This window comes from Phascolarctos cinereus, unplaced genomic scaffold (assembly GCF_003287225.1).
Source record: "Phascolarctos cinereus isolate Bilbo 61053 unplaced genomic scaffold, phaCin_HiC Scaffold_1;HRSCAF=81, whole genome shotgun sequence".
NCBI lineage: Eukaryota > Metazoa > Chordata > Mammalia > Diprotodontia > Phascolarctidae > Phascolarctos > Phascolarctos cinereus.
This window is the reverse complement of record NW_027555514.1, coordinates 102979075-102991060: the sequence shown is the minus strand read 5'-3', so window position 1 is coordinate 102991060 and position 11986 is coordinate 102979075.

Genomic DNA, 11986 nt, shown 5'->3' with positions numbered 1-11986 from the left:
TAATAAAAATGAAAATATTACCTAAATTAATTTACTTATATAATGCCACACCAATCATTTTGTCAAATGAATACTTTATAGAACTAGAGAAAATAAAATTAATCTGGGGAAACAAAGGTTAAGAATCTCAAGGGGAATAATAAAAAAAAGTGGGAAAGGGGACAGGTAGGTGGTAGAGTGGATAGAGCAAACTGTCTTAGAGTCAAGAAGAACCGGGTTCAAATGTAACCTCAGACACTTATTAGCTGTATGACCCTGGGCAAATCACTTAACTCTGCCTAACAAAAAAGAAAGAAAAAGTGGAAAAGAAAGAAACCTAACAGTACCTAATCTCAAACTATGCTACAAAGTGTTAATCATCTAAATAATTTGGTACTGGTTAAAAATAAGTTGATCAGTGGAACAAATTAATTACATAGCCTATTAAAGCAAATGAACCTTGTAGCCTAGTGTTTAATAAACCTAAAGATCTCAGCTATCAGGGAGAGGACCAACTCATTATTCGACAAAAACTGCTGGGAAAACTAGTCGGAAGTCTGGCAGAAATTAGGTGTGGATTAACACCTCACATCACATACGATGTTAAGCTCTAAATTGAGAGATACATAAGCTAGATATAAAATGTCACCTCATAAACAAGTGAAAGGATCAAGGAAGAAATCACCTTTCAGATTTATGGCTAGGGAGAAAGTTCATGACCAAACCGAGAATAGATAGAGAAGCTCAGAAGGATAAAAGGGACAGTTTTGATTACATAAAATTAAAAAGTTTTTGCACAAACAAATACAATGCAGCTAAGATTAGATGGGAAACAGTTAACTGGAGGAAAAATCTTGGCAGCAACTTTCTCTAATAAAGGTCTCATTTCTAAAATATTTAAGGAATTGATTCAAAATTATAAGAATAAAAGCCAATCCACCTTTGATAAATGGTCAAATGATATAAATAGGTAGTTCTTACAGAGAAGAAATCCGAGCTACCTGTGTCATATTAAAAAATATTGCATTACCAATAATTAGAGAAATTCTAATTAAAACAACTTTTAGGTTCTCCTCCTGCCCATTAGACTGGCAAAGTTGACAAAAAAGGAAAATGACAAATGTTGCAAGGGCTGTGGGAAAACAGGCACTGTTTGTGGAAATATGAACTGGTACTGGAAAGCAACTGGTAACTGTCCTCCAAAAGTGAAAACATTGTGCATATTGTTTGATGCACAAAAACCACTGCTAGGCCTGTACCTTAAAGAGATCAAAGAAAGAGGAAAAAGCCTCATCTCTACAAAAATATTTATATCTGCCCTTTTTTTGTTGTGGCAGACATGGAAACGAATGGGATGTCTATCATTTGGGGAATGGCTGAACAAATTATGGCATATGAATGTAATGGAATATTACATGATGATTACATGATGAAAGAGACAGAAACTTGGGAACAAAAGTAAGAACTGATGCCAAGTCAAATGAGTAGAATTAGGAGAATAATTTATACTATCATGACAATATTATAAAAATTAACTATTTTGAAAGATTTAAGAACTTTATCCAATGCAACAATCTCTCATTATTCCAGGAAGACAAATGATTAAGAATGATACAATTATAAAGAAGATACCTCTTGACAGAAAGATGACTGACTAAATATTCAGGATGAGGCCTATTTTTTTATATGACTAATAAAGGAATCTATTTTGCTTGATTTTGCATACATGTTAAAAAGGGTTTTCTTTTTCTTTCTTTTTCTTTCCTTCCTTCATTCCTTCTTTCTTTCTTTCTTTCTTTTTCTTTCTTTCCTTCTTTCTTTCTTTCTTTCTTTCTTTCTTTCTTTCTTTCTTTCTTTCTTTCTTTCTTTCTTTCTTTCTTTCTTTCTTTCTTTCTTTCTTTCTTTCTTTCATTTTCCCAGTAAGGCAAAGGGAAATGGGAAGAAGGAAAATAAATAAATGCTTGATAACTGAGGGGAAAAAATGGTGGAGCTTAATTCCTTTGAAGGTATTCTTTATGAAAATATGAAAAAGAAAAAGGCTGAATTTTACTGGTGACTTCCTACAGAAGATCACATTTTCACAGCCATAGTTAACTGGGACATAGAGAGAATACATGCTTTTACTGTATTTCTTGTTAGTTGATTAAAAAAAAAAACAACAGGTTCCCTTCCAACAGAATATCTTCCAGGCATATAGTGTATTTAGATCATACAAGATTCCTTGGGAGATTTATCCACAGAGATAATTCTTTATTCAATATCAATAATTTAAGTATTGCTGTAGGGAAGCATTTCCAAAGACTTCCTGTTCCCTTTTAGACCAGTGTTTAGCAAGTTATTTTCATAGCTCCACATGACCATGTCTCACATATCCCAGCATTCCAATTCCTTAATGCCTGCTGTTCTATTGCTGGGTCACCCGGATGCTATTTCAACATGGCACAGTCACTGTCCATGGCCCCCTCACTTCTCTCTTAACTGAGGACTACTTTGCCATTCCTGTTTGCTAGATTCAATGAGGCAGCTTGCTTTGGTGTCAGAGGAGCTGGGTTCAAATGTTTACTACCTGTGTGACTTTGAGTTAGTCATTTACCCTTTCCTTATCTCTTAAATGAAAGAATTGGACCAGATGACCTCTGAGGCCACTTTCTGCTCTAGATCCCATGATCCCTACTCAATCTCAAATCTTGGTCCCCAGTCTACAAGGAGGATAATGATACAAGGTGGTACAGGGCCAGTGGAGGGTGGGTTCTGTGACCTGGGGACAGGAGAATTCTTAGAATACTCCTTTTTCTTCTGCTACTTACAAACCAAAATTACCATCCTGGCCCCTCAATTAGCTTTCTGTTTTACTGAACCATGGAGGATTGGGAAGGGATTGGACTTGAGGCCAACAATGGCCAACCCCTGTGCTTAAGTTGGTGAGGGGTGTGTGTGTGTGTGTGTGTGTGTGTGTGTGTGTGTGTGTGTGTGTGTGTGTGTGTGTGTGTGTATGCTTGCTCAAAATAAGGTGAGGCTGTTCAAGTTTTCTTCCTTTATGATGCACTTAATAAATATAAATAAAATTCTGAGTAAAATTTTAAATATAACTTCAAAATCAGTGCTAGTTATATTATGAACGGAAAAATAATGATGTACACTGGAATAGAAATAAAAGTAAAAAACATATTTATTCTGTGTCCCCTTTAAAAATATAGTCACTCATCATCTTCAAATTTCAATTTCTTCATCCTCAAAATGCGGATAATAATAACTGGCATGTATAGGGAACTTTAAAAAAAATTTTATTGATATATTTTGTTTTTACATCCCTTAGATTTTCCAGTCTATCATCTCTCCCTTCCTCTCCTAAAGTAGTGCCACTTAAAACAAAAAATTAAAAAGACAGGCAAAAAAATTTCAGCAAAACTAACCAAGCTATTAAAAAAAAGAAGCCCTGACCTTATGAAAAAGCCCATAGAATATGAGTGAAATATCTTCTCATATACCCTCTTTGAGGCCAGCTGTATAATTTGTGATATACAGTTCCCATTGTTTTGCTGTTGTTCTTCCCATTTACATTGTTGTCATCTTGTATGTTTTCCTGATTCTGCTTACTTCCCTTTACATCAGTTCATATAAATTTTCACATGCTTCTCTGTAGTCATCATGGCAGTTGTTAGCAGCACCATTACATTCATATACCATAATGTGGAACAGTGCAATATATGTTAGATATGAAATCAGAGGACCTGGATTCAGATTCTATCTCTGCTACTTACCATATGACTTTGGGCAAGTCATATATCTACTTTGTTTCCAGTTATTTGTTACTACAAAAGACACTTTTATAAATATTTTGGTGTATATGGAGCCTCTCTTTGTTTTGTCATTGACTTCCTTAGGGTATATACTTAGTGACGGAATCTCTAGGCCAAATAGTAGAGACATTTTATTCACTGTAGTTGCGTAATTCCAAATTACTTTCTAGAATGTTGAGACCAGTTCATGGCTTCACCAATAATGTATTCATTTCTACAACCTCTTCAACAAAAAGTTGAAAACTCCATGAGGCAGAAATTGTGCCTTCTTCTGAGTATCTCCCATGATGCCTTAGATGTAGTAGGCACCAATAACCATTTGTTTAATTTAATTTAATAATAGATGTTATCAATGTGTCAACTGTAGATAAGTGGACTAGGTTCAGCACAGGAGATTTGTCAATGATAAATCATAATCTGTGGCTCATGCCTCTACATTGGTGGGTGCTATAGTTCCATCGGGTATAATTCCCCAGGAATCTCCAACTTTGGTTCATTTCTCCTAATTAGGTATTTTCATTTCCCTGGCTGGTACCAAATTAATAAAGCACAGAACAAAGAATACAGAAAGGACTTGTTCCTGAGCTGATAGACCCAAGATCTGTCCCTCTAGTGAGCTCCACTCTCCTCAGCTGCTTTGATGGTTCCTCCAGATTCATAGTGCCACCCTAGACTGAGAAACCACTCCAAATCAAGGAAAGAGTTTGAGGTTACTAGAGAGTTCAGCAATTCTCTTTTCTTATAGGTCCCACTTGCCTTCAGTGCCAACACCACCCACAGCAACAATGCAGGGAGAGGTCAGGGTTTATCTTGCCCTTGAGGCCAAATGATCACTAGAGGAACTGGGCCAAATATTATGTTTTTGTTCATTGATATGTAAACATTGTGATTGTGTAAGTTTTATATATAGAATACTAACATAAACCTTATGCTGTGGCAGCAGAAATACTTTCAGGGGCCACCACCTTTGCCCCTTACTCTCAAATGTTTCTGATGTTTTCTTGAGACGGATCAGAGCCTTAAGGCCATTTGCAAGACCTGAAACTAATCCAAGGGAATTGGATTAGTTGACAGGCCTCAGCCTCAAAAAGACTCTGCAAAGGACAGGAAGGGGAGGAACTTCACTCTAAGGAAAGGAAAAGTGAGGAATAGTTTTACTATTAAGAGGCAGCTGGGTAGTATAGGGGACAAAGTTTTGCTGATCTAGTCATGAAGACTTAAGTTCAAATCTAGCCTCAGACACTTACGAGCTACATGTCCCAGGGCAAGTCACTTAACCTCTGTCAGCCTCAGTTTCCTCATCCACAAAATGGGAAGAATAATAGCACCTACCTTTCAGGGTTGTTGTGAGAATAAAATGAGATATTTGTAAAGCGCTTTGCAAACATTTAAGTACTGTGTAATGAGAGCTATTATGTTGCCTTCTGTCTAACTCTTTATGACCCCATTTGGAGTTTTCTTGGCAAAGATACTGGAATGGTTTGCCATTTCTTTTTTTTCTTTTTTAAAAAGCATTTTATTTTTTACAATTGTGTGTAAAGACAATTTTTAACATTCATTTTTACAAAATTTTGAGTTCCAAATTTTTCTCCTTCTCTTCTTCCTAAAATGGTAAGCAATTTGATATAGATTATATATGTACAATCATGTAAAACATATTTCCATATTGTTGTGAAAGAAGAAACAGACCAAAAGGAAAAACCCACGAAAAAAACAAGGAAGTGAAAATAGTATGTTTTGATCTGCATTCAGAGTCCATAAGTTCTTTCTCTGGATGTGGATAGCATTGTCCATCATGAGTCTTTTGGAATTGTCTAAGATCGTTGTATTGTTGAGAAGAGCTAATTCATTCATAGTTGATCATCCCACAATGTTGCTGTTACTGCATACAATGCTGATTTTACTTTGCATCAGTTCATATAAATTTTGCCAAGTTTTTCTGCAATCTGCCTGCTTATCATTTTTTATAGCACAATAGTATTCCATTGCATTCATATACCACAACTTGTTCAGCCATTCCCCAATTGATGGGCATCCCCTTTATTTCCACTTTTTTTAGCCATTTTTTTCTCCAGCTCATTTTGCAGGTGAGGAAATTGGGGCAAACAGGATTAAGTGACTTGCTCGGGGTCACACAACTGGTAAGTGTCTGAGACTAGATCTGAACTCAGGAAGATGAGCCTTCCTAACTCCAGGACCAGCACCCTATCCACTATGCCACCTAGCTGCCCCTTTCTGAAGTAGTGCAGCCTTAATATAGATAGGTATTCCATGAATGATTTCGTTGAATTGTATTAGACTTTGTGTGTGTTTACCATCTGGTGCTACAGGCAAGATGCCACATTTGCCATAAATGAGTTAATCTAAAATGATAAACTCAGCCAGATGTTTCTCTACTCCTCCCTTCCATGCAAGCACTGAAATTAAGCCGGCTGCCAACGATTTGGAAGCAAGGCCAGGAAGGGTTATACACTCATTTCACAAGTACATGGGTGACACCTAGTGGTAGTAGAGCTTAATAACTTTGCAAGGAGGGTTTGTTTTCCCCAAAGCTTAAAGAAATATGTCCATTGAAGATGAATAAACATAAAAAATGGATGATATTTTCATTTTTTCTGGAATAAGGAAAGGATGGATGAAGAGAGGAAAGGAAGAGAAGAACCAATAACGATATACTCCAAATTCTTGAATGAATGAGCTGAGCTTTGGGACTTAGCATCTTCAAACGCAAGATGGTTTTCCAGTGCATTGGGGGGAATCTGATCAACTTGATGAGCTACCGAGTGCCGAATCTCTGGGGACTTCTGATTGTATCTTCTTGGGGAGGATATGGACAGCCCACCTCCAGGAGGATAGGTTTTGCAGATAGGGGCTGCCTTTGGGTGAACTGGTTGGCTTACACTCTTATGGGTGGAACTAGCCCTTTGTACTGGATGGTAAAAGGCAGCCTACTGCTCCTTCTGCCCTGTGGCCTGTTGGTGGAGCCAGGATCATTTGTGGGTCCAGAGGTGAGGGTAGGGGCAGTTGTTAGTGACTGTCTTGGGGCCTGGCACTCGGGAGCCACATTTTCAGCACTGGGGCAGCTAAGACGGAAACCGTATCAGCCAGTGGCTCAGAGGTGAAAGCTCTTGATCTAAGAGATGGCAGTAGGTGAGACAATGGTGCTCTCCATATTTATGCTCTCCACAAATCCAATAAATATTTATTAAGTGCCTACTATGTGCCAGGCACTGTTCTAAACATTGGGGATATAACTAATAAAAAGAAAGGCAGTCCCTGCCTTCAAGGAGCTTATGTCTAAAGGAGGAAACACCACCTAAAAGGAGGCAGGAAAGCGGGGGAGAGGACCTGTAGAAGCCATGCAGAGGGGAACAGTTCCCGAACCTTGACTTCTGCAGAAGGGCTGTTGAGAGCACCTCTTCTGGCACTGCCCCTCTAGGCACTCCGAGTTTGAGGATCCCAGAATCCAGCTTTCTGTTAGAGAAGGTCAAGTCCTTGTCTGTGCCTGGGCAAACCCAGCCCTGCAATCTAGCCTTCTAGTAAGGAAAGGGGGAGGGTTTTTTGGGGGGGCAGCATCCACCTCAGGGGTTGCTCTCCAGTAATGTTAAACTTGACAGTCCATGAAGATGAGTCCCTAGGAGTGGAAAAAAAAAAAAGGAAAAAAAACGATTGTGGAGAAGGAAGAAGATTATATAGACTGCCTCAAAAACTGAAGAATTGAAAGAACTAAAGTCATTAATGGGAAAGCAAGGGATCCGGACTTCAGCACCCCACTATGACCATGAGCTCTTATAGGCTAAGAATAACAGTTGCCTGTTTTTTAGCCCCAACTATGATTTCTTCTCTTTCCCCTCAGTCTTTGGGGAGTTAAAGTAGAACTCATCAAAATGCTGGGGTACCGTCTTTTAGAAAACCCAAGTTCATTTCCCTTTCTTTTTTTTCTCTTTTAAAGATATTTTAGTTTTCCCAAGTGCATGTCAAGATAATTTTTGACATTAATTTTTTGTAAGATTTTGAATTCCAAATTTTTCTCCCTCCTTCCTTCCCCTCCCTTTTCCAGTAAGCAGTTTGATATAGGTTTTATATATGTGTGTGTGTGTGTATGTGTATATACACACATATATACACATACACACATATATATATACATATATATATATATACAATCATGTAAAACATTTCCATATTAGTCACGTTGTGAAAGAAGAAACAGAACAAAAGGAAAAAACTAGGAAAAAAATAAAGTGAAAAGAATATGCTTTAATTTGCATTCAGACTCCATAGTTCTTTCTCTGGATGTGGATAGCATTTTCCATCGTGTGTCTTTTGGAATTGTCTTAGATCATTCCCTTTCAAAGAAAATCCAGACTTCAGGGTGGCTATAATAAATCTAAGGGACTTCATCCCATAATAGACTTTAATCGGCAGCCCCAAGTTTGTTTCCCTCTTGAGGGGAGTCTGTACTGCAGAGTGGTGCTTTGAGTGTATTCATTGTTTATCGTAAGTTCTCTGAGTTTTGATGCTTTGGTAATAGGTCATTAGGAACCCTTTTATATGTTTTTGCATTTTCTACAGGATGGAATAAAGGCAGTTCATACCCAATATATGTATTGTTACCGTGAGTGCTTCTATGAAGTTTAAGGGAGCCTTTTTTTGTCCACATCTATAGGGGCTGAGCCATAAGCTATATTTAGAGATTTTCCCAGAGTAAATTTTTTTTAAAGGCAATTGGGGTTAAGTGACTTGCCCAGGGTCACACAGCTAGTAAGTGTCAAGTGTTTGGTCTGAGGTCAGATTTGAACTCAGGTCCTCCTGACTTCAGGGCCGATGCTCTATCCACTGCGCCACCTAGCTGCCCCCACAATAAATTCTAGGTAGAGACATAATTAGACAAACAGAGTATGGTACTCTGTTTAAATGTCCCTCGAGGTTGGACCTGGTCCATGTAAGGCCAGAGCTTAGGATGCTGATTCATGGATTAAATTGGGAAAATACTGGGCTTATTTTATGAGTTATCCATTGAAATCAACAACTCAAGACCAGTAAGGATTGATAGCTTAAGGGCTGGCAAACTACGTATGGCATACATGGTAGATGGGATGATTTTGAATGGTAGAAGAGAGAACCTTTTTCCTCTTTTCCTCAAACTCCATTCATTTGCTAGAACTCAGAAGTCTTTTCTCAGATGCATGGTGGGAGTCAAAAACCATGGTATGAGATATTTGTCAGGATTCAGAACTGTACAACCTTCTTACACAATAGACAAGTGAGGAAAAGGAGGAAGGGAGAATACAATAATTTGGGATATATATATAATAAGGGAGTGAGGTAGAGGAGGAGGGAGGGTGGGTAGGGCCAAAGCAAGTGAAAGGGAGCTCAGAGACTGGAAAGGCTTTACTGGCCACGTGTAGGGCTACCCCTACATATAATTAAGGCAAGATTGTCTCTGGGCTGGACTGGGGAATGGCAGGCTTTACACCAGTCACCTTCCTCTCAAGCTTCCTTGCTGTTGCTGGCATCCTGTAAGCAAGACCTCCAGAGACCATGCCCTAGAGAAGCTAAATCACTCGGCTTTGAAACTCTGTGCTATCCTGATTGACGAGACCCCACTATATCTAGCCAGCATCTCTTCCTCTATCCCTACTTTCCACTTCTTGCTCAAAGAACAGTAATCAAATTAACACTACCATTATTTCTGGAAAGACAGTGTCAAATGACTACCCTATGGCTATGTTCATCATCTCTGTGACTTCTCAGATCACAACACTCTTTCCTAGCCATAAATCCCTTATTGTTTTCTCCTCCTATTAGAATATTAGCTCTTTGAGGGCAAAGATTACCTCTCTTTTGTATTTGTATCTCTAGCATTTAACACCTTGCCTGAAACACAGCAAGTATTTAATAAATTATTTTTCATGCATTCATACATCCATGTATTCATTCATTCAAGATAGGCCTCATCCCCTAACCTGTTTTTTCTCTTTGTCTCCCCACCCCTTGCACTCATTTGCAGGGAAGTGCACAAAGGGTTTTGAGACTGAGAAATTGCTGTACCCTGAGAGCTCTAGCAGTTTGTTTGGTGGGGGGAGCCTCTAAATGGGATATTTAATACTGTAAGAGGGGCCAGGCAGCCCAATCACCCAACCCCACTTAACATAAGTGACAAGATGCTACATGTTGTCATTTAACCAGATGAGAATATCAAGATTGTTCAGTAGGTGTGAACAAGGTTTGAACTAGGCTTTAGGTTAAATGAGAAAAGTAAAACCATTGGATGACCTGTAGTGAGCTGCAGGGGAGCTTTATTTGGATTGGCTGAGGTACCTGTTCTTGCCTTAAAGGGCTTATATAAAACCAGCAAGCTAGGTAGAATAAGGTACTTGAGCATCTGCTAGTAGAGAGAAACCTTCAGCCGAATGCTTGAGAAGGAACTGTTTGGAGTCAGAATGGGGATGGCACCTTGACTTCGGCCTCAGCCTCTGAGTCCTAGCATTGTCCTCCTTGGACTAGAGATGGTGACAGCTACTGTCAGTGGTCTACAGTAGGAGCTGAGGATAGACTGGATTGGTTGCAGTGAGGAAGGGCAATCACAAGAGTCTACAAGGAGTCCAGCAGACCAGCTTTATTATACAGAATGGTGGTAACTTGAGGACTTCAGAAAAAGAACTGGGAGCTGTGTCAAACGTGAACACTATGCTTGAGCCCACTTTCCCCTGGGCTCTATATGTACTTGTTGGAGAGTGTCAGACTTTTGGGGGCAGTATTTTGTACCAACTTTGTCACCATAGAAAATACTTGTTTCTAAAAGATAATTGAGTATGGCAGATTAATATCAATTCATAATCATGGGGGAGGACCTATCCAGGTGTGGGCTCACTGAGCTATGGAAGATTTGAAGTACACCACCAATCCCTTTGATAGGGATACCCTTAGATACCTTAAGGACCTTAGACACCCTTAGAACCCTGAGGGGAAATGTAGTAGCTCCTCTGGGGAGGACCTAGCCTGTATGTAATAGCTCTGGAGTATGTGCTACTCCAGGCACTAAAGATTAGAACAAGGAGACAAAAGGAATGCCCCCTTTCAGCTACAGTAAGATGTTTAACAGAGAGGCAAGCCCTGGTGACTAGAAAGTCTGCTTCTAAAGGTAGACTTGAAGCTGAGGGCATTAGCTATTTAGCTGAGTGATCCTATTTTGTATGCTGAAGCTAGGCAGCACAGTGGATAGAGTGCCAGGCTTAGCTAGGATCAGGAAGAACTAAGTTCACATCTGGCCTCAAGACACTTACTAGCTGTGTGACCCTGGGCAAGTCACTTCACTCTGTTGGCCTCAGTTTCCTCATCTATAAAATGAGCTGGAGAAGGAAATGGCAAACCATTCCAGTATCTCTGCCAAGAAAACCCCAAATGGGGGCATGAAGAGTCAGACATGATTGAAATGACCAAACAACAAAACAACAAACATGTAAAGAGCTTGGGTGAAGGAAACATACAGACTACTCCTGGAGGAAAAAACAACAAAATCCTCCTCCCTTGCCCCATAGCTGAGGTGGTTTAGTGCGGTAAGGTTTGATGATTTTCTGCAAGGGCTGTAGAAAGCCTTGGAGTTTTAAATTTTATCTTTTATTTTATTTTTAATTTATGGAATAAAACAAGCATTTCTGTCACATAGTACAATAAAAAATAAAGATGACTGCACATGAAACTACAATCTGTTATGTACAACTTACTATTCCTTTTAAATATATCATAAAGTTATCATGTAAATTTTTTAAAGGTAGAGACCACTTTTCTCATGATGGAGAGAAATCATGCTCCAGCTGAGAACCCCAGAATCTGGAACAGAACGAAGAGCCAGATCTGGTAGCTGTGGGACTAGTGACAGAGTGTTTGGCAGGCTGGGGTGCTATACAGAGACTGTGTTCCCGGGGTAGACCAGGAGGGAGCAGCCCAGGGAAAACAGTTCCAGAGCTTTTCCTGAAGCACAGATCTAATCATGTCATTAAACTCTCGGGGAATCCAGGATCAGACACAAACTCTTCTCTTGGGCATTTAAATCCCTCTAGCTCCAACCTCTCCACATCTAGTCTGTCTCTGGATATTCACATAGGATACTATATAATATAATAATAATATTAACATTAACAATAATGTAATATTTACATAGCAGATTTGTTTGCAAAGCACTTTACATATATTGTTACATT